Source organism: Panicum virgatum, chromosome 2K, assembly GCF_016808335.1.
Source record: "Panicum virgatum strain AP13 chromosome 2K, P.virgatum_v5, whole genome shotgun sequence".
Lineage (NCBI taxonomy): Eukaryota > Viridiplantae > Streptophyta > Magnoliopsida > Poales > Poaceae > Panicum > Panicum virgatum.
The window spans coordinates 64948085-64954596 of NC_053137.1; the positions used below are offsets into that span (position 1 = coordinate 64948085).

Sequence of the window (6512 nt, forward strand, 5' to 3'; positions counted from 1 at the left end):
CATCCCGAGATTTCACGAAGGCTTTGGAAGTGCACAGAGGTACGAGCCATGTTGAAACGTTTGATAGCGTTGGCTTCTAATCTAACGCTTGAGGAGAAAGTAGGTGACGTGGCCCAACCAAATGCTCTGGTTTGGTGCATGAATCGTTCATAGAGATATCTCAAAATTGGAAAGTTCACTTTACCCTTCTAACTCTTGCTGAAGGCCAAACTTTCTCCTGACTACGAAACCGGACATCCTACACCCCGAACTCTTAACCGTTTCATTTAACACCCCCCCTCCCAAAAAAAACACCAAGGTTCACTTTACCCTTCTAACTCTTGTTATCCTTATTGCTGTTATCGAACTCGAGCTTAAACTAATTAAAATCTCCTACTACGTGCAGCTCGTATACCCCCTATACGCTTTACCGATGAGCCTCCGGTTGGGAAACTCTACCCCTGCCATACTCTACTGATCTTTTCAGCCAAGTTTGCAGGAATAGGAGGCGGCTTCCAGTGGCCTCTGGACGTGTTTGGTCTGGTTGCCATACGCGACTCAGTTGATCAAAATTGGAATATTATCTTCCAACGCTCAACGGATGACTGCCAAACCATCACTGGGAAGGTTCGTAGTAAACCTTTTCATTCAATGTTTTGGTTGCATAGCTGCACTCCTGCCTGATGCATCAAGCTTATAGATGAGAGCTTGTTATGGGGTTGTTTGGTTCCAGGGACTTTTTTTAAGTCCCTGGAACTTTTTAGTATTTAGAAGTATTAAATAAAAGTTAATTATAAAACTAACTGCAGAACCCTGGGGCTAAATCGCGAGACAAATCTAATGAGGTATATTAATCTATGATTAGCGGATGGTACTGTAGCATCACTGTAGCAAATTATGAATTAATTAGGCTCATTAGATTCGTGTCGCGAAAAAACACTCAGCTGTCAAAAAACATTTATAAATAGATTTTATTTAATACTATAAAATAGTAAGATTCCTTTTGATGTGATAGGGACTTCTGAAAAAAGTTTGGTTCCAAACAGGGCCATTAGGCTTCATTGCCCTAAGGAAGTTCATATAGCTTTTATCTGTGGGTTTGATCATACATACATGTATGCAATGCAATGCAATGCAACGAAATAACCATCTTTGTAGCACTAGTTAGTCTCAACTAATTATTGATCTTAGTATCACACTCACTCGTTAGGCTCAACTAAATATTGATTCAACACACTGACTGAAGTTCTTACCTCATCATATTGGTACAAGGAGCAGATGTGTTCCTGGTTATGGGCATCCCTAGGGAAGTTAGATGGGATACATAATCCCCACAACACATAGAAGACCTCCTGACTCCATTTTCTCCTTCTATCTCTGCTAAACTATTGATGGGAAATTGACTCCAACTGTACCCTTGGGAACCCAAGTTACATGATCCCCGCAACACATAGAAGGTCTCTTGACTCCATTATCTCGTTCTGTATCTGTTAAAATGTTGTCATATTCTCGTATTCATGTGCTTTAGAGTAACACCTCCCCCCCCCCAAAAAAAAAAACCCCATCTGTTGGCCTGAAAACTTTTCAGGCTTTGGTTGCAAGGCTTTCTCAGAAATCTGCATGAGACACATATATCATGTCATTGTTGTCAATAGTTGATTAAGCTAGCATTTTTACCTTACATTTGATAGTATATGCACCATACATGCTTTATGCCGTGCACTTCAGTGCTGAATCTTTCTTTTCTTTCCTTGCACTTAGGGTCACATTTTTATTTAATTGTTGTTTAGTGCTCACAGATCCTACCCGTGCTGTGCTGTTGTGGGATCCTGTGACCATCGAGGTTTACCTAAAAGTGAAGGGCCCTTCTGAACTCGAGGATAAAACCTTATGCTTTCATGCTAAGGAAATACTATGCTTAACTAGGGTAAATTCATGCCTGCTCCATCGAACTTGGACTAGCAAGTTTAGCACACTGGAGCTTACACTTGGGCATATTAATTTCTCTGTCGAGGCCACAATATCTGTTCGAGTTGTTGATGGCCCATGGCCAGATGGTTTTCACGGCCAGTTTGCTGCCTGTATGGTCAGGACTGACTGTGAAGATAAAGTGCCTGCTATTGGTGGTAGCACCAGTGTTAATGACAAGGAAATTGTCCTGCTTAGTTTTGAAGATGAGAAAGTGCCTGCCATGGTTGATGCTATGATTGAGCTTTCTCGTCGTGTTGTTTCTGTTGAAGTTAAAAGCAAACTGAAAGTTTCTGTCAATGCATGGCAAGATGATGACAATGTTGTAAAAACTTGGGAGGAATTCAGTGCTAAGGAAACAGGTAGAAGCTTTGGTACGCTGGACATTGTGTTTTGTAAAATGGACGTTATTTTTGCCTGGTCACTGGTGACGAGTGATCCGGAACTTCGGTGTTCCTGATGTGAAATGGTAATTCAATAAGTCTCAAAATGGTGGAGCATTCTGTGTGCGCAAAGCTGGATGTTACTTTATGTACAAGTATCTTTCTGCAAACATGATAATAGACTGCATCTACTACATCTCTGTACATTTGAGCTAATTTGGGGTGACAGTTATTTTGAGGCAACGGAAGGATATAGCCAAAGAAATGGTTATGTCCAGTGCCGTGTCTAATGGTAACTACTTGGCCTATTAAATGACTTGCAAGTGGAAATTGTAAAAAAAAATGTTTGAAGAAACGATAGCTCGTTTGGGTCTGATCGAAGAGCAGCATCCTGCTATCGCTGGTGTCTTTTCAGAAAAAGAACGAGAATTTGTCTTTTCGAGGAATATATGGTCAGACGTCATTGTTTTTGAGCTCGTGCCACTGGCATTTATACGTAACACGACTGCATAGTATTCGAGGAGATAACAGAAAATGGAATGGTGGCCGCTATGATGAAAGCATGATGAGCTCATATTTATCATGCGGTTTGGTTTGTAAAGCAGCTGTCAAGTTGATGTAAGCGAGTGATTGCTTCTGACCCTTGGAGACCTCAACGAGTGGTTGAAAACACAATTAAATAAAAAGAACTTTTTGTGGAATGAATATGCAGTTTTCTGCAAAAAGTTATAGCTGATCTTATTTCCTTTCACGTTTCATCAAGACTGGCAAATTGGATCAGTGTGGATAGGGGACCCCCATTTGAGAAAACTGAACAACTGATCAGGTACTGTGGAAGGTCTGAAAGTTCAAAGTTCCGTGTGTACCTGTCTATCCAGAGAATTTACAGATACTTCAATCATACAATTCTTAATCTAAGTAGCAGAATATTCATCGAACCCTGCTCTCAAATAGAGAGCATACTAAGCTTTCTATGTAGTTCCTTGGACTGTGATGCTACTACGCAAGAATTCAGGCAGGTGTCAGGCTACAAATCTTAACGAAAAGTTCACGCTACAAATTTACACTTGAAGGCTGCTACTATTTTACTAGCTGATAGACAACCGATGATGAGTTTTCTAATCTCTGTACACATCATCACGGTTCAGCAATAGCTGGCGATTTGTCTTTGTCATTGATCATGGGCCCGGGGCTTTGGGCGTGTGACGATCATTCGGGCCTGAACCAGGGTAGTCAGTTACCTGCAAAGCCATCCTTCCAAACACATCTTCTACCAATGTGTTACTTCTCCAGTTGTCCTGCGATATTTTGTGATCAAGCAGTAATAAGATCAGTTCTAGAGGAATGGATCGCTTGAACTCAATCAAGTAGTGTGTGTTTTTCCTCTGAACATGCGTTACAAAGAAAGAACTGCAAAAGAATGATCTGAACATGTTCATGCTTCATAAGGTTAGTTCAGGGGAATGGCTAATTTGAGTTGTACTAAGGCAGACAGAGTAATGTACAACGAGTGCCAAGGTTTCTCTAAATATCTAGCATAACTTTTACATGAACATGCTTTTACTGTTTCATCATTGTTTGACCTTTAAGTATGCCGTTAGTTTCGACTCATAATTCAATACACCAATGATGAACTCGAATCACACTTTCATGTACTTCCATATTGCAGCTTAAGACCTCTAACTCTCAATCAATTAACTGTTTTTGGACTTAGCCCACACTATACAAAGACACAAGCAATTCTAGCCCACACTATACAAAGACACAAGCAATTCAGCAGATTGTGATTAAAATTCTATAGGCTGTGCACAACAAAATTAAGCAGCTAAATTTCTAAGCACTTTATTTGTACTACTGGAACTAGTACCTCTGCTGCATCTTCAGCGCCCTCTAACGCTGGAGCCTGAACCATCCTCGCTCTGAAGCCCCCTTCATCCACATCAACAATAGCACAACCAAAGTTCAAACATCAGTCCACAAAGAACATCTAATCGTGAAACAGACGAATAAGAAGAAGACGAATTTGGGGGTGAATTACTTGTGAAACGAGCTGCATGAACGGACGCGACGAGGAGATGGAGAGCGAGCAGGATCACCAGCAACCGGCCGGCAGCCAGCCTCGCCATGGTTTCAATCTCAAGAGCGTGTCTGACTCTTGGCTTGACGATGCGTCGGGATTAAATAGCTGCGACCTGCGAGGCCATGGTGTGGCCGCCCCCTCTTGCGTGTTGGACAGTCGACACTTAATCATAGAGCACTGGAAAGAAAAACGCACGGAGAAAAAGGAGTCTTTTTCTGACGCCCATCACCACAAACGCAGTTGGCCGCCTACCTAACATGGCTTTGTTCATCACTGGTCTTGCAAAAGATAACAGTCACAGCCGTAGCTGCCAGAGGTAGTAGATCCGGAGCAGCAGATGTGGACTTCTTTTTCTGCACGGGGCACGGCACTAAATCAAGGGTAGCATCCCAAGATCTCTGCATCTGCTGACGCGCCGGGCACCATTCTTCTATGCATTGGGTCACAGTCACACTCGCGTCTAGTTCATGACCCAATGCAAGAGAATGATGTGAATCCTACTACTGCTAGCTAGCTTGATTAATCTGCTGGTGATTTTCTTACAGTTTTCTACGTTAGTGTTTGTCATTGGAATGATTGGCACGAGTTGCCTCCTGCTATATCTGGACTCTGGCCAAGTAATAAGCATCGTATCATCAGGCTACAGCCTTTCAATAAAAAGGAACGAAAATATGTTACTTTTGGAGAAATATATGGTCAGATGTCTTTTTTTTTAGCTCATGCCACTGGCTTTTATGCGTGACACGACTACATAGGATTCGAGGAGGCAACAAAAAAAATGGGATGGTGGCCACTAGGATGAAGGCAGAAGAGGTGATAAGGTCAACCGTGTCCATCATGCGGTTTGGACGTTTGTAAAGCAGCTGTCAAGTTGATGTAAGCGAGTGATTGCTAATGCATGCTTAATTAGAACATTGCTAATGATTTAGCCCACTGAAAGCTAAATATTGCTGCCATATCATAGAAAAAAAATCCAAATATAGCTTGCTTATATAGGCCCTGTTTGGATTTTAGGGGTAAAGATTTACCCAAAGGTAAATGTTTTACACTTCACATTTGTCCCTAACTAATTTACTCCATAGGACATTTGGATTTAGGGGTAAAATGAGGGTAAAAGTGGTTGGAAATAGCAATTAATGTCTCTCATGTACCCAGTTTTACTCCAATTTGACACCCTCCAAGGGATAAAGGGGTAAAGAAGGAGCAAATGGATAAAGAGACACATTTGCTCTACATATTTGGATTTTTAAAGGTAAATGGGATACAAATTTACCCCTTTTACCCTTTTAGCCCACCACCCAAACATGGCCATAATATAGTTTGGCTGTTTGGTTGGCTACTGGAGTAGCTGGATTGGAGATATAAACAATTAATGTCCATATAGTCATTGGTTGTGAGGTAAACAAGACAACTTTATTTCTTGTTTCTTGGTCCTGTTTGGTTTGTGCTATGCTAGGATTTGTATCAACTTTGACCGCTAATTAGAGGTATTAAATTAAGTCAGTTTTTAAAATCAACTTCAGAACTCCTGCGCTAGGAATCTTGAAAAATTTAATGCGATCTTTGACTGCGTGATTAGAGGATGCTTATTGTAGCATCACTGTAGACAATCATCAATTAATTACTGTCATTAGATTCATCACGAAAAGTTACACTCATCTCTAAAAAAAATTTATAAATAAATTTTATTTAGTACTCCAAATATACGAGATTCTCTTTTCGATAATCGTGTGCTAGATCAACCAAACAAGGCCCTTGTGTCTCAGCTAGGGACTCACACACTCACACGCAGCCTGCTCCACTCTCAGCCTGTTTGGTATGCTGATTTTGGCTGGCTAGAAGGTTGGTGGCTGTAGCAACAGTTGCATTTGTAGACTTTGGCTGGGCAGTGAATTTGGCTAGGTCACGTTTGGCCTGACCAGCCCAGCCAAAATCAGCCTGCATTCTCACCTCCGCTTTGGATTTTGTTGACGTGGACTACCATTTAGTCTGCTGACAAAGCATCATAATACACATTGTGGCCTAGAGTTTAGGTTTAGTGTAGTTGTGGCCGTGAGGACACTCACTCTGTTCGCTGTGCTGTGGCTGGTGCTGATTTTTTG

At 41.5% G+C, this 6512-nt stretch overlaps 1 long non-coding RNA gene across 1 annotated transcript; it reads right to left on the reverse strand.

Annotated features, from left to right (window-relative positions):
• Positions 1-3130: 3130 nt before the first annotated feature.
• Positions 3131-4672, reverse strand: LOC120694582. Its single transcript, XR_005683557.1, has 3 exons — positions 4369-4672; positions 4198-4259; positions 3131-3628 (listed from the first exon to the last, which is right to left on the reverse strand). It is a non-coding gene; the product is annotated as an uncharacterized LOC120694582 (long non-coding RNA).
• Between the last annotated feature and the right edge of the window lie 1840 nt (positions 4673-6512).